Below are 26,435 nucleotides of genomic sequence, written 5' to 3' on the forward strand. Positions count from 1 at the left end.
ATAAACACTGTTTCTACACACACACATTGCTATTTCTGTCCCACCCTTTTTCCTTCTTCGTCAGTGTCACCCAGGCTTTATCTAGTTTATTGGCCTTTCCAAAGAACCATATTTGGCCCTACTGACCCTCACTATTTCATGTTTTTTTTCCCCTCTTTCACTGATTATGTTATCTTAATTATTTGTTTCATTCTTTGTTTGCCTTTGCTTTGCTTTACCCAACCTTCAGCCACTCTCAGGGGAAGAGCTGTCCCAAATAGGAGGTTTTGCATTTTAGATAATTCTTTACTGTCTGGCTAGCTCTTCAACACCCCCAAGCAGATGTTTTCAAATTTTCAAAGTCTTTAGCTGGTCTAACTGTCCTCTGAAACAGTACTGGTAATAGTTATCTAATCCACTACTGCCAAAAGTGAAGCTCATTTCTTTTAATTTGGGGGGGGGGGTAATATGTCATCTCATACTTTTTTCTTTTTTTTCTGAAAACTTTCCCAGAAGCTCTTGGATAGAATTAAGTGATTCACTTACAACTTTGTTAATTAACAAAATAAAACCTTTTAGAGGCACCATAAAGTAGCAGGGGACTACCTTAAACAGTCTGTTAACTTCTTTATTGGTTTGCATTTGTTCCTACTATGCTCATTCAACACTACAGCTCAGAACTGCATCCAAAGTACATCAGTAAACAAGTGCTAAGTATGATGGTAGACACATATGTTGGGGGTATTAACACGTCGAAGTGTTCTCCATGGCTCCCATATCCCTCTTTTAGTGTTTCTGAAAGTCCTCTTTTATACAACAGACCAAAGTCTAAGACATGAATTAACTACTGTAAACTATAAACAAGGGTTAGAAATACCTGCACTGTAAAAAGCTTCTGGCCTTCGTGTGAGAAGGAAAGCTTTAGATGCATATTTGCTGGATCAAAAAGACACCAAGACTGAAATGAGGACAGAAGAACGTGGTTATGTGGCTAGCAGAGGACTGGTAGGGAGAAATCTCTTCGCTGGGGCTGTTCTGACAACATACCATAGGCTGCTTGGATTAAACAACAGACACAAGTTTCACACAAGTTTATAAAGGCCGGGAATTCCAAGATCAAGGTGCCACTGAATTCAGTTCCTGGTGAGGACTTTTTTTCTTGGATGTAGAAGAGCACCTTCCTTCTGTGTCTTCACGTGGTAGAAAGGGGCAGAGAGTTCCTGGTGCCTATTTTTCTAAGGGAACAAAACCCCTCATGGGAATTTCACCTTCATGACTGCATCTAAACCTAATTATTTTCCAAAGAACCTACCCCCAAAACACTGTCACAATGGGGCTTAACTCTTCAAAATGTGAATTTTGAGGGGACACAAACATTTAAGTCCATCATAGAAATGGAGATATGCTGGACCAAGAGCCACCAGGGCTAGGGAGCTTCACAGAAGCTCGGTCAACATGGGTCATCTCTTGCCTTCCCATGGGGTCAGACTGCCTGGTTGCCACGGATTAGCATGTTGTTTATGCCCCTTGAAATATTCTTACCTGCACTGCATGACTCTGCCTTACCCTAGGGCAGTGCATGTGATGTGAACACTTCCCATTCTTTAGAATGGGCTTTTTAAAGACCCAACCCCTCCCCAACAAAAGACTAGAGGTCTTCATCCTTTGAGGGCTATTGCAGGCGTTAAGGTAAAACCTGACCCTTGACCAAACTGTACCACCAAAACTAATTCATAGAAATTCATAGTGGTAGTAGCCAACCATATGACTGCCATTTCATCTTAAAATGTACACTTAATATTTATATATACATATTCATGTATTCATAATTCATGGTTTTTGCCCTTGTAGAATTTATGATATAGTTCACACTATAACACACACACACACACTCTCACACACACAATGGCAGAGAAAAGTCATTGGGTAAACTGTCCATCAATAGTACAGAAGTTCAAAGCAGATAGGTGTGGGCTGGAGTTTTAAAGAATTGTTTTTCCAAGACATGATATTCTCTAAGTCCTGGAGGACGTGTAGGTTACAAACGGAGGATAGATTAGTAGCTTAGAAGAAGAATGGCATCTTAACACATACCATATGAATGATGACCTTTTATTTAGAAAGGGCTTATGTCTTTGGGTATAGTATAGATGGGATTTTGGCTGCTTCACAAATAGGGTGAACTTGTGCATCTTAGTTTAGATCTTTCTTTACAAGCAAGATACCTTTTATCAACAAATTCTCCCTAACATTTAAGGAAGGAAAAATGCCAATAATACACAAAATTTTCAAGAGTAAAGAAAAAGAATGTTTTCCAATCACTTAATGACATCAGCATAACCTTCATAAGAAATTTTGATAAGTAAATCAAGAGAAAGAATACCAGCCAATCTCATATAGTAATATAAATGCAAAAATCCTAAACTAAATATTAGCAAAATGAACTCTGTAATACATAATAACCAAAACAAACAAGGTGGGTTTATTCCAGGAATGTGAGGTTAGTTAAGCATTTAAAAATTAATCAGTCTAAGTCACCACATTAACAAAATAAATGAGAAAAATCATACCATCGTCTCATTCCATGCAGAAAAATGTTTGATATAATTAAAGATCCATTTTTTTATTTTAAAAACAAACAAATTAATGAATAGAAGAGATTTCCTTAATTTGATAAAAGGCTCTTATAATACGTCTATAGCAAACATCCTAGGGAATGATAAAACAGTGGAAGACTTCTCTTTGAGATCAAGAGCCATGCAAGGATGACCACTATCACTTCTTTTCAATCTGGCTAGAACTCAGCACACTAAGAGAAAAGAAAGAAAGAAATTCTACAGAGAACAGAAAATGTAGTGAGTGCTGTAGTTGAGGATTCCTCAACTACAGATGCACAGGACTTTAAAAAAAAAAAATAAGTACTTTACTTTGCTTAGCCTTGGATATGATGACTCTAAGACAAGTTTTCTAAATGATTCATGCCTCCCCCAAGTATAATTAAGCCTTCAAGGTGACTTGCTTGATATGGAATTCTTTATCAACGGTCTTCTTCCACTTTCTTACTCCCGTAACCATTGTTTCATGGGATCAACTCTCAGATAAAATGCTTGCAATGAATCCTTATCTCAGTGTCTGCTTATAGGGAGATCTAAACTTTGATATATAAGGTAAATAAATCTGTCATTATTTTAGTTGATGACTGTGGATATAAAAATCCAAAAGATATACAGATAAATGATTGTAAATAATTGAGTTTAACAAGGTTATGGCTACAAGATCAATACAAAAAAATGTTTGTGTTTCTATGTGAAATTTTAGAACAGACAGAACAGCAAACACATATAGGAATAAATATATTCATGTGTGCAAGTCCATGTAAGTATGGAATAATTAGGGACACCTGGGTGGCTCAGTCCATTAAGCATCTGCCTTTGGCTCGGGTTATGATCTCAGGGTCCTGGGATCCAGCCTGATATCAGGTTTCCAGCTGGGCGGGGAGCCTGCTTCTCCCTCTGCCTGCTCTGCCTGCCACTCCCCCTGCTTGTGCTCTGCCCCCCCTTCCCCCCGCACCGCCAAAAAATAAATAAATAAATATTTAAAGAAATAACTAAGTAAAACAAATGAAAACCTGAATAAATGGAGATATATTCTATAACCATAATTTTGAAAAGGTTTTTATGTAAAACTTATCAAGTTAATTCTAAAATTTACATAGCAAAATGAAGGGTGAAGAACAGCCAACACACCTCTGAAGAACAAGGGTAGAAGGACTTTGCCACTTAGCAAGAGTTACCATAAAACTACAGTAGTTGAGACAGTGTGATATGTACACAAAGCCAGAAAATCAATGGATACAACAGAAAGTGCAGAAAGAGACCCACACTTAAATAAACAACTGATTTATGACAAAGGTACCACTTTAGACCAGTGGTAAAGAACATCCCTTTCAATAAATGTTTCTGGGTCAATTAAATATATAAAGAAAAAAATAAATAAAACTTGACCCTAACCTCATATTATACAAAACATATCTGTATGTGAAATACAAAACAGTGTTGCTTCTATAAGATTATCAAGAGGATAGCTTCATGATCTCAGGCTGGCAAACAATGTCTTGACAAGGGAAAACCATCTATTAACTATAAAAGGAAAGTATCAATACAAAGTACTACATTTTAAAAAAAAGTCCATGGGCGCCTGGGTGGCTCAGTGGGTTAAGCCGCTGCCTTTGGCTCAGGTCATGATCTCAGGGTCCTGGGATCGAGTCCCGCATCGGGCTCTCTGCTCAACAGGGAGCCTGCTTCCTCCTCTCTCTCTCTCTCTCTGCCTGCCTCTCTGCCTACTTGTAATCTCTCTCTGTCAAATAAATAAATAAAATCTTTAATAAATAAATAAATAAATAAATAAATAAATAAAAGTCCAGCAACACGGCAGGGATGTCCATTATCACCACTGCTATTCAACAAAGTACTAGAAGTCCTAGCCTCAGCAATCAGACAACAAAAGGAAATTAAAGGCATCCAAATCGGCAAAGAAGAAGTCAAATTATCACTCTTCGCAGACGATATGATACTATATGTGGAAAACCCAAAAGACTCCACTCCAAAACTGCTAGAACTTGTACAGGAATTCAGTAGTGTCAGGATATAAAATCAATGCACAGAAATCAGTTGCATTTCTCTACACCAACAACAAGACAGAAGAAAGAGAAGTTAAGGAGTCAATCCCATTTACAATTGTACCCCAAACCATAAGATACCTAGGAATAAACCTAACCAAAGAGGCTAAGAATCTATACTCAGAAAACTATAAAGTACTCATGAAAGAAATTGAGGAAGACACAAAGAAATGGAAAAATGTTCCATGCTCCTGGATTGGAAGAATAAATATTGTGAAAATGTCTATGCCACCTAAAGCAATCTACACATTTAATGCAATTCCTATCAAAGTACCATCCATATTTTTCAAAGAAATGGAACAAATAATTTTAAAATTTATATGGAGCCAGAAAAGACCTTTAATAGCCAAAGGGATATTGAAAAAGAAAGCCAAAGTTGGTGGCATCACAATTCCAGACTTCAAGCTCTATTACAAAGCTGTCATCATCAAGACAGCATGGTACTGGCACAAAAACAGACACATAGATCAATAGAACAGAATAGAGAGCCCAGAAATAGACCCTCAACTCTATGGTCAACTAATCTTTGACAAGCAGGAAAGAATGTCCAATGGAAAAAAAAGACAGCCTCTTTAATAAATGGTGTTGGGAAAATTGGACAGCCACGTGCAGAAAAATGAAATTGGACCATTTCCTTACACCACACACAAAAATAGACTCAAAATGGATGAAGGACATCAATGTGAGAAAGGAATCCATCAAAATCCTTGAGGAGAACAGAGGCAGCAACCTCTTCGACCTCAGCCACAGCAACATCTTCCTAGGAACATCACCAAAGGCAAGGGAAGCAAGGGCAAAAATGAACTTTTGGGATTTCATCAAGATCAAAAGCTTTTGCACAGTAAAGGAAACAGTTAACAAAATCAAAAGACAACTGACAGAATGGGAGAAGATATTTGCAAACAACATATCAGATAAAGGACTAGTGTCCAAAATCTATAAAGAACTTAGCAAACTCAACACCAAAAGAACAAATAATCCAGTCAAGAAATGGACAGAGGACATGAACAGATGTTTCTGCAAAGAAGACATCCAGATGGCCAACAGACACATGAAAAAGTGCTCCATATCACTCGGCATCAGGGAAATACAAATCAAAACCACAATGAGATATCACCTCACACCAGTCAGAATGGCTAAAATCAACAAGTCAGGAAATGACAGATGCTGGCGAGGATGCGGAGAAAGGGGAACCCTCCTACACTGTTGGTGGGAATGCAAGCTGGTGCAACCACTCTGGAAAACAGTATGGAGGTTCCTCAAAATGTTGAAAATAGAACTGCCCTATGACCCAGCAATTGCACTACTGAGTATTTACCCTAAAGATACAAACCTAGTGATCCGAAGGGGCACGTGCACCTGAATGTTTATAGCAGCAATGTCCACAATAGCCAAACCATGGAAAGAACCTAAATGTCCGTCAACGGATGAATGGATAAAGAAGATGTGGTATATATACACAATGGAATACTATGCAGCCATCAAAAGAAATGAAATCTTGACATTTGCAACAACATGGATGGAACTAGAGTGTATCACACTTAGTGAAATAAGTCAAGCGGAGAAAGACAACTATCATATGATCTCCCTGATATGAGGGAGTGGAGATGCAACAGGGGGGGTTAAGGGGGTAGGAGAAGAATAAATGAAACAAGATGGGATTGGGAGGGAGACAAACCATAAGTGACTCTTAATCTCACAAAACAAACTGAGGGTTGCTGGGGGGAGGGGGGTTGGGAGAAGGGGGGTGGGGTTATGGACATTGGGGAGGGTATGTGCTTTGGTGAGTGCTGTGAAGTGTGTAAACTTGGCGATTCACAGACCTGTACCCCTGGGGATAAAAATATATGTTTATAAAAAATAAAAAATTTAAAAAAAGAAAGTCCAGCATAAGAAATACAGTCAATAATGTTGTAATACACTTGCTCTGGTGAGCATTTCATAATACATATGGTTATACTATGAAGATGCACCTAAATTATGAAAATACACCTAAAATAAACTTACTATTGTATGTCAACTATACTTTAATCAAAATTTCTTTAAATTAAGAACTTATCTTTGGGGCATCTAGGTGGCTCAGTGGGTTAAAGCCTTTGCCTTCGGCTCAGGTCATGATCCCAGGGTCCTGGGATCGAGCCCTGCATCAGGCTCCCTGCTCAGGGGGGAGCCTATTTCCTCCTCTCCCTCTGCCTGCGTCTCTCCCTACTTGTGATCTCTGTCAAATAAACAAATAAAATCTTAAAAAAAAAAAAACCTTATCTTCAACAGAAAGTACCTTTAAATGAGTGAAAAAGTATCCACACAATGGGAGAATACATTTGAAACACATATCTGAAGAGTTATATCCAGAATATAAAAATCACTGCCATAAATTAGTAAGAAAAAATAGAAATCAACAGAAAAATAGGCGGTAAACTTGAACAGATGAAGCTTCTATCCCAATGGTCAATAAATAGATGATGAAAAGATGCTCAACCTCCTCCATTATAGACAAATGCCACTGGAGATGGTCACATACATACATAGGAATGTGTCTATAAGACTAGCAGGTTTAAGAAGCACCAGCTGCAAACTCCACTTTGGGCTCCCTGATCCAAACTATTCCATGCACACATTCCTGGTCAAAAGAGAAATTCTGTCCAGTAAAGCCCTGTATTGTAAGAGAACGGTAGCTTCCACCTAACTTCTCTGGACAGCTTGCTGGGAGCTAGCCTTTGGTTGTGATCCACAGCCTTACTTTGATACTGTATCCTTTTCTCTGTGTATTTCCAAATATTGCTATTTTGGGTCCCAGATGGTTTTGTTTTTTGTTTTTGTTTTTGTTTTTGTTTTTTATAACTGAACTCTAACTGCCTCCATTAATGCATGAGTCCACAGGAGGTAAGAAGAGAAACAGAGTAAATGTTCAGAAACTTTAACTGACCCAAGTAATTTTGGGTCTTTCTTTTTTTTCCAATTTATTTATTTTCAGAAAAACAGTATTCATTATTTTTTCACCACACCCAGTGCTCCATGCAAGCTGTGCCCTCCACAATACCCACCACCTGGTACCCCAACCTCCCACCCCTCCGCCACTTCAAACCCCTCAGATTGTTTTTCAGAGTCCATAGTCTCTCATGGTTCACCTCCCCTTCAAATTTACCCAAAAGCACACACCCTCCCCAATGTCCATAACCCTACCCCCCTTCTCCCAACCCCTCTCCCCCCAGCAACCCACAGTTTGTTTTGTGAGATTAAGAGTCACTTATGGTTTGTCTCCCTCCCTATCCCATCTTGTTTCATGGATTCTTCTCCTACCCACTTAAGCCCCCATGTTGCATCACCACTTCCTCATATCAGGGAGATCATATGATAGTTGTCTTTCTCCGCTTGACTTATTTCACTAATTTTGGGTCTTTTGAAGAGGGTCAAAAGGTACAAACTTCCAGAATCATGGGATGTAATATACAGCATGGGGACTATAATTGATATTCTATTACCTATCTGAAAGTTGCTAAGAGTAGATCTTAAAAGTTCTTGTCACAGGCACAAAATTTTTTTTGGAACCAGGCATAGTAACAGCTGTTAACCAGACTTACATGGTAATCATTTCATAATATACATGCATTTTGAATCAGATGTTGAATGCCCAAAACTAATGTAATATGTCAATTATACGTCAATTAAAAAAATGCTCAGTTCCTTGGTATCTATCAATCTAACATAAAAACTAACATAGCAATATAAAGAGTTTTATCTGTTTTGTTTTTCTTTCATTTTTCTGGTAATTTATTTTCACTGGTTTTCCAAAAATGAAATTTGAAATTTCATTTCAATGATTTCATTTCAAATGATATTTCATTTCAAATGATTTTTTAAACTGGTAGGTTGGGGGGGGAAATCTCTCAGCACAGATAGTTCACTGCTTGACGTGAATGTTCAATTTGTAATAAACCATTATACAGTATATCTCTATTGTACACAACTTGCAGTATGTTGTATTACGTGATAAACTTTTCTAATAAGAAGTAAAAATTTCTTCGAGTCTTGTTTTGCTCTTCTGTGAATCTCTTTCCAAATCCTCACCCCATTTACTTGCTGTGTGTTCTCTAACATTCTAGATTCCAACCCCCGGGGCTGTGGTGACTTCTTTACCGTGGTGTCATAAAAATGGACTCTTGAGTTCCCAGTGTCATGAGTGGATTTCAGCGTATAGCCCAGTGCCTGACACATAATATGTTCTCAGTAAATATCTGCCGAATTAACAAATGTTTTTTGGCTAGTGTATGTTACAAACTCTCTATCATCTATGTGGCAGTCCTGCTTTTTCATTACACCTGTCTTAACTAGTCAGCAAATTCAATGAACATCTAGTATCTACCATGGGCAGAGATATGATGTAGTATCATGACAAGCAGTTGGCTGGCTTCAGAAAGCAGATTTATACCCAGTTCCAAATACAAAACTTATTTCATGTCTCTCGTCAGCCAAGATGACTTCAACTAGAACGTGGACCTACAATGACTCCCCTACCGATAAAAGAAACTAGATAGGAAGGTAGATGCACAAATTTGAGGTATCATCCAAGTCAAGCACACTTGTGAAATGATGGTGTGGTAAAGTTAGGAATCTAGGAGTCAACGCAACTATAGCATGACTTGACTTTGAGTTATATCTAACCCATAATTATTAGCACCTTTAATGTGCAGGCTCTGTGCCAGATGATAGGAATCTGATGAACACTGAGGTCAACAGTGAGGTTGACCAGACCTCTGTGAAACTCTTCTCTCTTTCCAAAACCTCCGAAATCCTTCTGCTCAAATACAAAATCCACGGAGTTCTGCTATAATTCTCCATTTATATTATACCTTCTCTGCCATTCTAATTCAACAGCAGGCATTATCCACTGCCCGACCCCCCGCATACGCACACATACAAATTCTTATGTATTTGAAAAATTGTTCAGTTTAGACTGCTTAGACTTCCAGCTCACATTCTGGGCCCTCCATCTCTGCCAGGGCTCTCCTTGTTATGCACACTGGGTACTGGGACATTATCGACAGTGCTATATTGGTGTTAAATGTGATGCAGACTTGCTTCCTGATGGATTGAGGCCAAGAGAGAAAATACCAAAAGTCTGAAGCTCACCCCATAAATCAGAAACTACTTCATGTTGTGACCATGATAAATAGATCTGAAAATATCTACCAGGAAAAGTTTACAAGAGTCTTGGGGCACTATGTTATACCTGAATTAAAAGGCAGCTTTGCTAAAAATGAACTTTTCTCCAGGCCAGTATGTTTGCTGTTTTAGGTCTATAAATGAAATGTAGTAAAAGCTCTATAAGGCATTAAAGAGATTTTGCAGTTCAACTCCAGCACGCATTTTGCTAAGGGGTGGTCATCCTATTAGGCTGACAAGACAGAGAGGTTATTTTTCATAGAGCTAATAGATGGTTTAAAGGCCCTGAGTGTTAGCCAATTTCTTGCTTTCACAGACTATACAAATTATCTTTCATCTTCTCATTTTGACTGATACCCCTCTGGTCAGATTCTGATAATAACCCATTAAAGGTTATTACTCAGTATTGTTCAAAACTGAGAATTTAAGTATTATTTGACGTTATTATTTGAAAAGTGCCATACACTACCTCTGGAATGTGTTTTTAAGGCCTAAACTTATAGTAAGCAAATGAGTTAACTGAAATGACAGGATGTCTGGATTTTACTTCTCTTGAACCCATTTCCTATTTTGGTCACTTTTTAGGATAAGCTGAATTCATTTTGTTAACTAATTACTAATTTTGAATTCATGGATGAACCTGGTGAGTTGGGATAGGTCATAACAACCTAAAAGAACAAAATGGCCCCCTTCTGTTACAATAAAGTAGAACAAGAGTGCTATATGAGAAAACCCACATCGTGGGCTGGAAGTGTTCCCTTATCAAACTTAAGGAGTATTTTTTGCTTCCTTATTTATTAACAGCAGCATGATATTATCAAAACAACCAAGACAGGCATTCAGAAAATGGAGCTATCTTCTTAATTACCATGCAACACTGACCCAGCTTCCTGTGTCCCAAATGCGATCTTGAACTGATTGAATATTAGTAACCAAATATAAACCTACTAACCTACAAACCAAAAAACGCAAACCCAATACAATACCTACTTCACAGCAGTACAGCAAAACAGCTCATCTGTTTTGGCCCAGCTCTGGAGTCAAGACAGGGTACCCACAGGCAATTTACCTCAACTTATTAAACCTGTTTTCTCTTCTGGATAATAAAGATATACACAGTACCTATCCCATGTAGTTTTAAAAATTAAGTAACATATATAAAAAGCCCATGAAATTTTTTTTTACATAATAAGGGCTCATAAAATGGCCAATTATAACAATAGTGTGAATGCAAACTGGTAGATGTGACACCACACGGAGAAACAAGTAGAAGCCCTCCACTGGGATAGTCAAGGTGAGTATTCAGTAGGGCGTGATGGAAGGCCATCACCCATCCCCTCCAGTGCTAGCTGCAGATACTGAAGCCATCAAGACGAGAGTGTCCTTCTAGGGTTGAGAACACACCTAAGAAAAATCCAGAAGAAGCCAGCCTGGAGGTAGATGCCAAGAGGGAAAGCCTCCTGCCTGCCTCTTAGACATTATCTGCATTGGAGCCAAAGAAAGTAATAAAACGTTGCCCTGAGAAACACTGAATAAAATGAAACTTTACCCAAGTGATGTAAACAGTGCTTAAATAATTTATAGCCTTTTCCTGGTTAGCCATAGCTTTACTGAGGGTAACAGACCATCAAGGAAAGGAGAGGTACACATTTCTGAGGATCACTTTGAATTCAAGATGTACTACTACAGAGGGAAACCTGTTTGACTGGGTCAGTTACAAAGCAAACAAAGCCAGCGCCAAAGAGGACCCATGTCAATTCAGGTAATGTGAAGTAATTATCTAAATGCACTTGAAAAGGCATTAGAAAATTCACTTTTTTTTTTTTTTTTGAGACATGAACACTTCAGTGTTGTTTAATTTTGTTAATTATTTAATCTGTACTTGGAGAAACCACCTTCTCTCTCCCAGGTACCATCACTACCACCACCTCCCCACCGTGAAGGTCCTACTGGATTTTGAAAGGCAAAGCCTCAAAAAGTCCTGTGCTGCTAATGATGTGACTGGATTTTGTTGGCTATTAATCTTCTGTGAAAAGCCATGTGAAAACAACTGTGAAGAAAGGAAGAGAATGGAAGAGAAGAGAAAGGAAGAGAATGTTTTGAGGATTGAAAGGAGAATGTTAATTTGGCCACAGGGTGGAGTAGATACTAGTCTTAGACAGAAAAGCCCAGAAGTGTGGAAAACAATCCAAGAAAGTTTTCCTGGAAGGGAGTTTGGGAAATGCCCAGACAAGTAGATGGAGTAGAGAGCATATATGAAGGATATATTTTTAAGACTTTATTTGATACAGAGAGAAAGATGATCACAAGTAGGCAGAGGGGCAGGCAGAGAGAGACGGGGAAGCAGGACCCTGTTGAGCAGAGAGCCCTATGTGGGCCTGGATCCCAGGACCCTGAGATCATCACCTGAGCTGAAGGCAGAGGTTTAACCCTCTGAACCACCCAGGCACCCCTGAAGGCCATTCTTTAAACATCCAGGGAAGTAAGTGACTGACTGAAGAGAATTCCTTACCCTGTACTGTCATTGTCACTTAGCTCCTACTCAGCCAAGAATCATTGTGATCGGAATAAGAAGACCAGCTCTGACCTGAAAGATTTCTTGCCACCTCATTTGATCATCTACTGAGGCTGTTTCCCCACAGAGTCCCAAAGAATTAAGCTATTGTGTAAATATCATCAAAAACAAAATCTGGGCACTTGGGTGACTCAGTTGGTTAAAATGTGACTCTTGATCTCAGCTTAGGTCTTGACCTCAGGGTCATGAGTTCAAGTGTTGCGCTGGGCTCCACACTGAGCATGGAGCCTACTGAAGAAAAAAAATCTTCTCCCAACTCCAGAAGCCTTTCCAGAATGGCAGTAGAAAAATATAGGATTACTGAATAAATATTAAAGCCACATGTGATGCACATCATAGACAATCCCTAAGAAATTACAGACAGAACAGGATCTTACCCTTTTATATAGCCAGGCAGATACAACCTACCACTTGTGTGCTCTCTAGGTAAATAAGAACTAGGACTCAAGTAAGAAGAGCTGGCAGCACCCTTTATTAGAGTTCATCCTAAATTTACCTGGTAACTAGGGTGATCCATCCATGTTAGTTAACTAGCTTTACGCAAAGAAAAAAATAAACTTCCCACACCCTTTTGCTAGGAGGTAGTTTTGCAACCCAGAGACCAGGCACCCCCTGAAGTGACACTTCTACCACCCACATCAAGTGGGAAATAGGGGTACTATTTTTTTTTTATTTTTGCATTTCAAAGAGACGGCTCCCAGGTCTTTAAGATAGACATTCCTGGATTGTGAAGCTGACAACATTCTTAGTTTCTAAAAAGATTTACATACATTTCAAAGAGCCAGAGAAAGACTTAACGATTTCTTAAAGTAAATCCTCTAAGAAAAAGGATGAGGAGAAGTCTCTTCTATTTAAAAGGGAGAATTAAGCCTTTTTTAAAAAAAATGTGTTTATATGAGGACCCCTGGACTTCCACGCCATGGTGGAGAGAAGTTCCCATGCTGGCACTCACAGGTAGACTGAGCATTAGCTCTCCCACAGAGAGAGCAATATGGGTGACCACTCCAGTGAAGAAGAAAATAGCGCCAATAATATCTGTTCATGAAAGTGCTGAAAAAGGTAAAGAAAACCAAAAATGCAGCTTAACTAAAAATGCACACAGATATTATATTTTAATGCATTGTTCTGGGTCATTAAGAAAATGAGAATGATGTCATTATTTCTCTCTTGCTGGCCAGTATGCCTTTTTATCACCAGGTGAATCCTCAAACAATTCTTTCCTGCCTGCCCTAGATTCAGATCTTTTTTTCTCTTTCTTCCATCAGTGCATAGGAATGCTAACTCTCTCACAGACTCTCACCTTAGTTATGAAAACCAAATGAGGCCAAAGATGGGAAAAGAATTCTAAAGTACTACTATTCCTAGAAACAAAAAGGCTTGTGATAATGCAAAGAATAGGCATTCCAGAAGACGTATTAGGCTTTCAAATACATTATAAGGCGTATGTTTAAGCAGAGGCTCAGAATGGGTGCTCTTCCCTGAGAATATTGATTACATGGGCTTGTTAAGAGGTCAGCTGGGAGAAAGCTGGAGAAGCATCTCCTATTATAATGTGTCTCTCTACCTCATGGATAATACATCAAACAGCAACATTTGTTTACAATTTGGTGTCTGTCCTTGGAAAACTTTGTGCTCATTACCCTTCAAAAGCACTTGTGACTACCAAAGAAGACAGCCCCTCCCGTTTTATTTTGGGGGCTCTGGTCATGGCCCAAATCACCTATATTTTAAAATGAAGCTTAGTTTTTCTCCTGCCATTTTCAATTCAAATATCTGATTCCGTTCTTGCCAAATTTAGCTTCTACAATCAAGTCCCAAGTCTGATTTGAGGAATTCACTGAGTTGGGGTGGGGGGGCGGTAATTTCAGCTTATGTCCTAAAATAAGGAAACACAAATCAATATCCACATCTCCCCTGTTCCCATCTAAGATTATGGGTAATTCAATTTATGTTCAGAATGGTGATCCTAAAGCTTGGGGAGGTCTTCAGATTGTTCAACATGTTGTCAAAGATATTCAACAGAATTTTAGGGGACTGATTTCACTGAACCCCATTTCTTTGACAATTGGTAATCTAAACACAAAATGGAAAATTTGGGTGAAGCAGAAGATTCACTTGATTGGAATATTCTTTTTCCTAAACATATTTCTGGAAACATGGAAGTTTTTACCATTCATAATATTTTTACTATTTCAACAAAATACATTGTGTTGTTGGCTAGGCTTTTTGTCAAGCTCAATGCCTGCACATTGTATGGATGGATCCAAAAGGTCCTAGAACCCACACGCACACAAAACTGCTGAAATGCTGTGATGTGTAGAAGAACAGTAAATCAGTGTGGCTGTTGTTTACAAATTGTAAAGATACCTATACATCAGCCACCCAGCACAACTTAAATATTTTTCCTCTTGATTCATCTATGCCAAATGTTGACCAAGGAGAATGCCATATTGTCACCCAATATGTTTGTTTTAATGAAAATAACCAGGACAAGATGTATCTACATTATTCCTAAAACATGTGCCGGTGATAAAGAGTGTGTAAGGTAGTTTGTAAACACACCAGCAGTGATCCAGCTTCTAACAGATGGTGAATACTGGGCTGTGCTTAGCTCAATTTTAATAATAAGCTCTTTGAGAACAGCAAGGCTGGGCTTCATAAAAGAGCAGTTGGCAGTTGGCAAGGATTAAAGGACTGTGTATGTGTTCAGGGTTGGTCTAAATGGGTCTTCCAGAGCATTTCTGCATGAAGGACTCTGTGGATTCCCATTGGACCTTACCTCCCAAACTATAAGGTTTCACTTAGTCTATCACATTCCAAAAATGAATGCATACACAGTGCCCTGGGAATGAAATTCCTCTTGGGACAATGGTCTTTTTCAACTTGAGGTTCAAACAGTAAGGGAAAGAGAATTAAATGCATTCCACTCAATATTGCATTCATTTCTATGTTACCACATTCATGTTCAGAAAATAAAGGGGTTGTTCTTTGTTCAGGAAGGGGTCCTTCAAAGGCGGAATGGAATTCAGGCTTATGAGGTCTGTTTTCCAATAATTTAGTTGGATACAAGTTACTGGGTTAATTCCATGTTTACTCTCGGTGCTCAGTCTCATTATGAATGGGAGCAGACTTGCCGGCCAACTCAAACGTCAGTGCAATGATTGCACAGAAATCCCTGTAATGTTCAGGGTGGAACCTGGGAATGCAAGAGTCCTAAATGTCAGCAGCCAACTCAGGACCAGGGGTGGACGACAGAACAGGCAGCACTCAGCACCGATTTTTCAGCATGTTTTTTTCTCTAGAGAAAACAATGTCCTAACAGGAATGTGCAGGACACTCATTAAAGAGTGAACAAATGCCGGGATAGAAGACATAGGAAGAATTTCTAGTTACTCTCGGGGAGCAGAAGGTCCACTGCTGGCAAAATTCTAGAGCTGATTCTGAAACATGCAGATTTTAAAGGTAATCCTTGGAAGAAATGAATTGAGAGAAATCAGGTAAAGCTCATCACAGCGGAGACTCACACTGGTAGAGAACAACAGTGTGCTCTAGACACCGAGAGCCTTTTGTGTCCCTGAGAGCCATGTATGAACTTTAGCTCAGTCACTCACTGGATGGCTGACCCAGCGCAAGTTACTGGCATCCCTGAGCCTCCATTTTTTTCATATGTGAGATTGCTCTAGGAAAGATAATTATGTTCAGGATTAATATTTGAGGTCATGATCATAAAGGATTGACATACTATGTATATCCCACTCACTATAGAAGAGTCATTACTGGTAATATGAAAATACTTTTAAAAAGGAGAGTCTAGATTTATGAATACTTATGAAGGAACCTAAAGGAACCTTGAACTACTGGGTGCCTTATTAACATTTATACAAAGTCATTCCTAGTCACTGAAAGGGATGGGGACTATGCCATTCTTCCTCCCTCACATAAGGGCTGTTTAGACACAAGCATTCTCTTGGCCCAGCTACTGCACAAGTTCGGGCTAATATTTGCCTGTGCCTGCTTCCAAATTACAACCATTATATAATATCTTGATCTGTACTGTGAACCCATTATTTAAAATGCCACTTAAATGTCATTACTGAATAAACTTTCTAGCTCTCGAACCTGAGGAATCTGGAAGAAAGAAGAAAAACAATCAGAAAAGATGGACAAATATTAAACCAAGAATGGAGAGTTGAAGTTTTTTAGTGGTATAGTCCCCTATAACAATAGCCATTTTACTAGGATTATTCTATAAGGTCTGCTTTTCAAAAAAAGTGTCAGAGTAAAAAAAAAAAAATCTATAAAAGTACATGGCTGTATTTATTCCTCTTGTTATTTGTAGAATAATGCTCCATTCAGAAAATTGTGAGCTTGTAGTGGCTTGCTATTAAATCCACCTTTATCCACGGATGATAGTTTCTTCTGCTTTAAAATAGAAGAGAGCGCTTTGGTGATCCTGGTTCCCCAATATAAATATTGAGGTCACATGTTGTCCCCTGCTGTCATTCATGAGTTCATTTGGTCACAGCTCACCTATTTGCAATACCTGATTGCCTCAATGATCAGCAAACAATGATTCCCTGAGCACAGATGTTCTTCCATTAACTTCTGAAGGAAGCAGCTTGCTAAGAACCCCCACCCAATCTATCAATCATAGTGAGCCAGATCTCTTTTCAAAGGTATTCTTTCAGTAAGAACTCATTCCACTGTCAAAAGCACACTTCTAATTGCTAAGTTCATTTTTAGCCTCATAGACTTGAAAGTCTAAGGATTAAATTTGGTTCCCTAGATCATACAGTAATGTTCAGGTCTAGAATGTTTCATAAATTATACAGAAATCCCTTGATAACCCATTAGGAGACCCTCAAGAAAATATGAAAAAAACCACTGAGATGCTCTCAAGATTGGGGATCACAGTGCTGATTACAGGGAAAGGGCTGATGTTAGCTGAACCTCCCCTGTCCCCCAGAAGTGGTGAGGAATATCTGTATCCTCAGAGTAAAAGAATTCAGGAGGTAAATGTCCAAGCACAGAAAAGTTCAAGTCCCACAAAGGCTGCAGGTTTAGGTATGGCTTATCCCTAAGGGCTTCTCATCTCATTGAGAAGAAGATGCACAGTAAAGATCACCAAAGTCACACCCGCTGTGGGAAGAAAGTCCTCTGGTCTAGAGAGGCACCAGGGGACCAGAAAAGAAGTGACTCCAAACAAGGCCAACCCCCAGGTCAGGGGCAAGAAGTAAACTACACTTATTCCCCTCAACTCTGCCTCTCACCAAGTTCTGTGCATCCAAACCTGGCCTGTTACTTAGGTCTGCAGTCATAGCAAAGCATTAGCGCCCACCATTAAGAACAAGACCCTCCGTATGGAGGTGAGAGGATGTAGGACATGCTACCCTAAAACAGGGCACCTTGACAGACTAAGCAGTTCAAGCTGAAGGAATCTGAGAAACAGCATGTGCAGAAAGAACTTTCTGACCTTTGGCTGAAACAGTTTCTAAAACTCTCATGTGAGAGGTATTGTTCCCTATACCAGGAGGGAAGGAACATCCTTATTTCCCCAAAGAGACACAGAGAGCAATCTGAATGAACAGGCCTTAGCTAGGTTCTCCCCTCCCCTAGCCCGCTTATTACATTTAGCTCATACTCTTTGTGCTAGTTTGTATTTCCAAAAGTTTCTACTTTTCATCAAACCTAACACAAACCTACTCAGGTTTAATCCCCTCTTTTGGTATTCATTTCCTTAGAAAGACTATCAGGTCACACACACCTTATACTAAATCAACTTGCATGCATGCCTTCTGTTTAATCTGTCTTTATCAGTTTAATTGTCAGACCCAGTCAGAAGCCCTGAGAGGATCAGGGAAAACTTTTCTCTCTTCTACCCTGTCATCTTCCCTGTCAACTCATGAGACTGCTCCCTGCCTTCTGTGTGAACCCTCAGTGCTGCCTATGGTGCCTAGCTGACCATGTCCCTCACACCTCCATGTTGAGTCACCCTGATCTCCACATCTCTGCCACCTTGGCCTACCTCTGCCACGCCACTCTTCTTTCCTTGGCAAATGTCTATTTTTTAGGCCTCCATTTAGACTTTCCTGACATCTTATCACTCCTGCATAGTGGGAGGAGCTAGACTTGTATGCATACTTAACCACTGCACCTAGTTCTGTCTCTCTTTGAAGGAAGAAACTGTGCATCACAGTTTTGTAATTCCAGAATCTGGCATGTGAAAAGGAGCTAACTTTAAACGATTTGTTACCAATGCACCTTGAGTGGCACTGGGATGATGGTTGAGGAAGAATTTCTCTCACATGCAGGTGGGATGTGAACTGTTTTGATCATCACAGTAGTCTCCAAAGGTGCATTTCCTTCAAGTCCACTGCTGTAGACATCAATCAAGGAGCATCTAAGAAAAACAGATGACTTTCCCCCAAAAGAATGAAGTCTACGCAGATGGAACCAGGGAAATCAAACTGCCCCCGTAGCAGAGCTATAAAATATGTAAAGAAATTTTAGTGAAATGGTCCTAAATTAGAATATAAGCCCTCATCATCTTAGAAGAATAGCCTTCATACCTTGAGAGACAGAATGGGGAAGACCAATGAAATCTCATTTGCTGTGATCAGGAAAATGAAAGCACAAATTGAGAAGTGCACAGAGACATTAAGTTGAATGTCAACTTAGGTCAACCAAAGATCCTTTTGGGTAGAATCAAACAATGTAATCAGCCAATGTCATACTCTTTTGATATAAACCCAAAGAGACTGGACCCCTGGCCTCAAGGAGGAAATACATACATGCATTCACACAGACTTGCATACACTTCAGGGAAAAGGGAACTGAAAAATATAACCACCACCACCCCAGCCTTATAAAGAGCCTGAGTTAATGAGTATATTAGCTAATACAAACCAACAGGAACAACGGATGTTACCAGCACCAGTATCATTTTTAAGTCAGAAACTTTAATTTAACAATCACTAAAGACATGTTAACCTGGGCTCAATAACTAACTTTGTCAAAAATAGTATCCTCTATCTGTCACCTCCTTCCTCAAGTTGCCCCTTGCTACATGTCTCAAGAATGCACACAACAGAGATTGTGCTTTTGCTTTAATGAGGACAGGCGTAGGAGTTTCGAGCTGCCTCTGTGGGAAGAAGTACTAGTAAGCTACATATTCAGAGTGAAGGTGTTAAGAAGTTCTAGGGAGCCAGAACATGACAAATATCACATGCACCTACTACTCATACCCAATATATACACTCTTCAAAGCCAGCCAGTACGGAAGGTATTACCCTCCAAAATTTCCAGATGAAAAAATTAAGGCCCTGTGGGACAGTGACCTGCTGATAAGTGGCCAGTAAAAGAACCCAATTCTTGTTACTGCAGACCTCACAGTTCTCTATGTGGTGTGTGCTGTCTCCCAGGGTAGCCCAGTGGCTATACTGTAAAGTGATCAGAAAGGGGAAATCAAAGAGAGTGCCAGAAAGACAGTGCCTTATCCCACCTAAACCATAAATTTGTAGGACAGCCAAGAAGCCAAGCCTCCACCTACCTTAAATAGAGTCATTATAGCATCACATAACACCTCCATTCGTTACCCAGCAACGGTGCAGGTGCCTGGACAGTGGGCATTGACATGAGCCTTCCTCCCACTACCGCACACATCTATCTCTTCATTTCCCATACACATTTTGGGATAAACATTTTAAAATACAGAAGGAAGAAAAGTTACCTTCTCTTCAATGGTAGAGGATTAATGGATTTTAATTAATGATTTGAATGGATTAAAATCATGTGGGGTTTTTTTTTCCCCCAAAACATAAAGCTATCCTCACCTTTCTTGTTTGAGATTCCAAAATGACCTGTTATGGGCTCAACGTTTGCACCTCCACCCAGTTTCAGTGTTGAAACCACACACACACACACACACACACACACACCCCATGTGACAGTATTAAGAGATTAGGCCCACAGGAGGTCATTAGGATTAGGTAAGGTCATGAGGGGTGTATCTTTATGAACCACCCAAGAGCTGGTTTCCTCTGTGCTTCATCACGTGAGGACAGAATGAGAACACAGCCATCCACAGGGCAGGAAGTGGGTCCTCACCTGTGCTTGACAGGATCTGTCAGTGCCTTGATCTTGAACTTCCCCAGCCTCCAGAACTGAGAATTAAACATTTGTTATTTAAGCTCCTCAGTCTGTAGCATTTTTTTTTAAAGATTTATTTATTTTAGAGAAAGAGAGCTCAGGTATGTGAGCAAGGGAAGGCGCAGAGAAGAGGGAGAAAATCTCAAACAGATTCCCTGGGGAGTGCAGAGCCCAATGCAGGGCTCGACTGCACAACCCTGAGACCATGACCTGAGCCAAAATCAAGAATCAGACACTTAAGCGACTGAGTCATCCTGGTGCCCCATATAGTATTTTTGAACGAAGACAGCTCCTTTCTCCCTACCCAATATACCACTAATCAACATATTTACATACATATGTTACTTGTTTTTCTACTTGCCTACTATCGGTTTCCAGTGGTAACAGCCTGGTCCGAGCTGGGAGATCTGATATCAGTCAGTTTGTGGGATTCTGGACAGGTTGCTTCCCTTCCCTGTGTCAATAAGAAGAGGGAAGGGGGGGTGGGGAGGAGTGAAAAGGAAGATGATCTCTATACACACCTTTATCTTCCACCTTCTACCAATTCTTTCTAGCCTGGCTAATTCACAGAGCCACTGGGAGAAACACATTTGAGAGCACAGTGACGAATGTCAGCATTTGAGTCATGTAGCCTTATTTCAGCATGAAAATATATTTTTTTAAATTTTCCAGACCACTGTGGACCCACCCAAGCATGCTCCTGCCCCAAGAACCATGTTAGATGTTGATGGGAAATTTCTGAGAGAAGAAAACTCAAGGTACATAGAGAGGGCATGTTTGGAAAAGCCCTGTTACACAAACCCTTCTCTTCCAGTTCTCTCAAAATGATAACTGGGCTTCTGGCTCCAGCGGGGGCCTCCTTGGCCTTGTCAGATGGACAGGGACATACCCATGCTAGGAGAAAATCGCATTTGTGTCTGTTTTCCCCCCACACCAGGTTCCGGGTCCATCCTACATCCTAACACGTCTGGAGGAGGATAGGAGCAGGCAGGTAAGTCATTTCAACCATGGGGACAGTGCCGGCCCTCATGTTAATGTAACCATCAGGGGTGTCAGGATTTTTCCCTGTAATAGATTCTCAGGCCCTTTTGCCTGTGGTTTTACACTAGATTGAGCCCCATCATCCTTCATGCCGCATTACATCTGCACCTTCACAGAGAGGAAACCCAATTGGTTTTGGATCATTTGCACACCTCGTGTTGCGAGCAGCCAGTTATTTTTCTGAGACAAAGTCTCAGTAAACATTCGGGGAGCGATTCTGTCATGTGCCGATTATGGATTCGATTTGAGCAAGGCTGACGTTTCTGTAACATGGGAGAAACTACTAAAGCTTTTCTAAGAAAAATTTTAAATAAATATTCCAGTAATAAAGTGTTCACAATCCCCAAATACACATATAAGCATTTTTTTTTCTTGTTCATTCTAATATAAGGGCAAAGCAGACCATGTGGCTTTTTTAGTAATTTTTATGCATAGCAACAGTTTTGGACAAATCTGTGAATTAAGAGAAAATGTTTTAAGCAAGAGTGATTTTTTTTCTTTGCCTTTCTGGATCCCCCTAATCTCATCACTCCCTTCCAGTGCTGTGTAGGAAACCAGCCCCAAGCCAGGGGCAGAGCCATCTCTATCATGGATAGAAGAGTCTCGAACTCGTGCACATACTTTAAAAAAAAGGTCCTCGCGGGGCGCCTGTGTGGCTCAGTTGGTTAAGCGACTGCCTTCAGCTCAGGTCATGATCCTAGAGTCCCGGGATCGAGTCCCACATCGGGGTCCCTGCTTGGTGGGGAGTCTGCCTCTCCCTCTGACACTCCCCCTTCTCATGGTCTCTTTCTCTCTCTCTCTCTCTAATAAACTCATAAAATCTTTTAAAAACATTTTTTTAAAAAAGATCCTCAGGGTGCCTGAGTGGCTCAGTGAGTTGGGCCTCTGCCTTTGGCTCAGGTCATGATCTCAGGGTCCTGGGATCGAGTCCCACATTGGACTCCCTGCTCAGCAGGGGAACCTGCTTCCCCCTCTCTCTCTGTGCCTGCTGCTCTGCCTACTTGTGATCTATCAGTGAATAAATAAAATCTTTTAAGTAAAAATGAAAAAAATAAGAAAATAAAAAGAGATCCTCAAAAAGATGTAAGTGCTTAGGTCAAAGGAATCAATGAGTACAGTGTATTTCCAGGAGTCAAGTGGAAAACACTTTTTTTTTAAGTATGGGGAATTTCCTGATGCTCTTCACACTACTCTTGATGTGAAATTGTTCCTCGTTCATCACCATCCTATGTCATCTCCAAAGGTAACAAGAATTGGACAGACTTCCTAGCGCTCCTTCCCTTGGGGACCTGGATCTAACTAGAGATGCAGTAACAATTGGGTCTTTGGGATGAGGCCACGATTAATCTCTTAGAATAAGTCACCTGTCCGAGGTTGTACATATAATAGTAAAAAAAAAAGGTTTAAGTCCAGATTTTGACACCAATTTCCATGTTTCCTTCACCTGCATGCTAGGGAAACATTCTGTTAGTGCTCCATGATTTATGATTAATTGTCCTTTAATTGATTCATGAATGATAGACTTCCCTCACAAGAAGCTTGGGAACTCCTGGAGAGAAGGACGTTGTCTCATTCCTTGTTTCTATTCTTCCCCACCATGCATGGAGAGGAATGTAATAGGATCACAATGGCTATGGAATGTGGGATGGAGGATACAGAACCCAAGTGAAGGAATGATGAGTCAGTTTGAGGAAAATGGTCCAGCATGAGTTTGAATAGGGTTGTGAAAAACAGAAAAGACGAGTTGGCAAGAAGATGGAAGGTGACAATGACAGGCATGGAAATGGCCCCAAAACCATACAGAGGAAAGAGAGCTCAGATGCAGGGATTCCTCAGTCCTGGCTGCACCGAGACATCATCAGGGATGCAGGGGCTAGGTTTATTCTGAGATCCATTAGATCGAAGAAAATGAGGTCCATTAGAACATCACTGTGTGAAACAGTCACAGCTTCTTGTGTTTGAGTAGATCCCATAGAGCCATTCAAAACAGGGTATGTTTCTTGGTAAAGTTTTCTTTCAACCTGTTCGAAGGGACTCAGAGAACATCTGCTAACTATGCATGATGTGTTGCTACACCGCACAGAATGTCACCATCGAGAACAAATGGCATCAGCTGCCACCATGCTGTGGCATTCCATTTTACAAAATGATATGTCGTTATTAAGCGGCAAGAGATATTGATTTCTCAGTATGTTTCCTGTTTGCTCAATGGCTTCAGTTACAACAACGACACTCCATGTTAAATACACCGAGGAAATGCACGTTTGTCCAAGAGTCCTCAGTGCTGTGGGACCTGCTCTCTGCCCTGCCAAATCAACAAATGCCCTGACACCCCTTCTTGATTTTTGTTCTCTCAAACGGAACCTGGACATTTCCCCCCTTTTACTTGTCAAAGGGTTTAAAATGTGAGAAACCACTGCATATGGAGTGGGTCAGGTGGTGCAGGGCATGGTCTCTGAGTCAGACAAGAAGGGGCAGACCCCAGCTTTACCACGGACCACCAAGCTATCTCCAGAGTCACACCACCTCCCTGGTCTTCTGTTTCCCCCTTGGCAAAGAGAAAGGGGGACACTAAATTATTTCTAAGATCTCCTTGCCCACTAATAATACATAATTCTCTAGTATTATACATTTTCATTCAACATATCTCTTTTCATTCAATATATATTAAGTGCTTAATGCAAGGCAGGTATTGTTCTAAACCCTAGGAATACAACAATCAAAAACCAAAAAAGAAGAAGAAGAAGAGGAGGAAAACAAAACAAAACAAAAAAACTGCCTGCTTTTCTGGAGCTTAACTTCTAACAGATGAAGATAGTAAAAATGATAATAATAATAATAATAAATAATTAAATACATATTATGCCAAATGGTGAATACTGTGAAATTAGGGTAAATGGTATAAGGTGTAAGGTTGTGTGTATAGGATGGGGAGAGGAGTGGGACACTGAGTCTTTTTTCAGGTAGTCAGGAAAGCACTGGCTGGTAAGGTCACATCAGCACAAGATGAAGAATGAAGTGAGAAAGTAAACCATGCCGGCATCTAGAGGAAGAATATCCCAGATCAAAGGAACGGGAAATGCAAAGGCCCAGATGCAGGAGGGGGTTGAAGTGCGTTAGGAATCTGTCTCCAAGGGCTCCGGCTTGGAGGTACGGCCAGAGGCTCAGCTAGATGTTGCTGTGTTCCCTGACTTGCCTTTTGATGCTGCCATTGGTTCAACATAGATTTGAGTAATGTGCTGGACAGCACTGGGAACATTCTAGAAAATGCCTACCCTTGAGTATATGGAAAGTCCACAGTTGCCACCTCTGACACCTGGTACACTGAAGTACAAACCTTTCAGGAACACATAGGAGGCTGCAATTATCCCACAAACAAATTCTCCTCTTCACAAATAGTAAACACTATGAGAATTTTTTTCTTCAGAAAAAGGCAAAGTTGAAACTTAGGTTGCTATATTTGAGAGGAAAAGATAAAATCAAAACCTGCTCTCTGAAGGTGGGAAGGGCCCTCTGCCTAGAAGTCTGCCACGAAGAGAGCTTTTGTAATTAAGCCACACAATCACCTTGAGGATACTTAATAGTTTAATAAGATTTTTAATGAGTCTCTGAAAATGAGAAACCCCACTGTATAAAATGGGCCCATAAAATGTTACGCAGCTGTGCTGTGGCCTCAAACAAATCACAAACACACCCCATCCTGTATCCTCCAATATTAAATGCCAAGTTTACAAGACAAGGATTTTGGCTACACTTGTCTCGAAGCAAACTTAGGAAAGACTTCAAATGCCTCCAGGCACAACCCCACAAACATGGACACTGAGTGGCTGACCCCCTGGGGAATCCTGAAAAATCCAGTCTCATGTTTACATCTTTCCTACACACCTCCATTTCTACTGACAGCCTCCTTCTCTGAATTCCTACATTTTAGAGACTATCAGTTTATTTAACATTTCCCCTTAGAATGGACTAGTCACTAACACTGGGAAGAGGATACCAGGAAGACCACCACTTCATCTTTGTGCTTTGGATATTTACCCTCTTCCAGTGCTTGTAGGTAAGACAACATGATGTTAGATATCATGAGCTTTGCAAACAAATGTTCCTAAGAATTTAGAAAGGGGGTCATATTGCTACTGAAAGTAATCAGGAAGGACTTCATGGAGGTGGCAATGCTTTTAATAAGCCCTGAGGTGAGGACTCTCCAGGAAAAAATGAAATGGAAGGTGTTGGCAAAGCTGCAAGTAATCTAACGTGGAAAGAGGAACAAATGTCAGTACAAATACAAAAAAAAAAAAAAAAAAAAAAAAGTTCAAGGCTAGAGAGTAATGAAAAGAGAATGCTGACTCTTGAATTAGAAGTGTTGAGAATTTGGACTTTAAACCACATCTAATTGGGTGGGCTCTGAAGGCTTCTGAGCAGAAGTTAGCTAGAGACTAATAATACCATGGCAGTATGTATATTTTAGAGTAAAAGAAAACTGCAAACTGAGTTTAGGAACTTAAGAAAATGAGTGTTTCAACCAGAGTGGGAGCGACCTGAAGACTAGAGAGGGATTTAAGACAACTCTGACCAATTCTAGCAAAACATTAAACCCCTTTGCCATTCATTTCATACTACATAGCCTGGGGCAGGGAGTGTAGGATTGTTTTTCCTTCATCTCCCACATCTAGCACAGGATCGTCCCAAATCAGATGCTGCAGGAGCAACCGCTGATGAACTAACATGAAAACCTCCTTCCTGTCTCCTGTGTAGCCTCTTCAGCAGGTATCAAGAGAGGGCACTCCTAGGGTCCACCCCAGGCAGGAAATGGGCAAGAGCCTCAGCCTAGTCTGTCGTATCAAGGGTCAC

The sequence above is a fragment of the Neovison vison genome, chromosome 3 (genome assembly GCF_020171115.1).
Source record: "Neovison vison isolate M4711 chromosome 3, ASM_NN_V1, whole genome shotgun sequence".
In the NCBI taxonomy this organism is placed as follows: Eukaryota; Metazoa; Chordata; class Mammalia; order Carnivora; family Mustelidae; genus Neogale; species Neogale vison.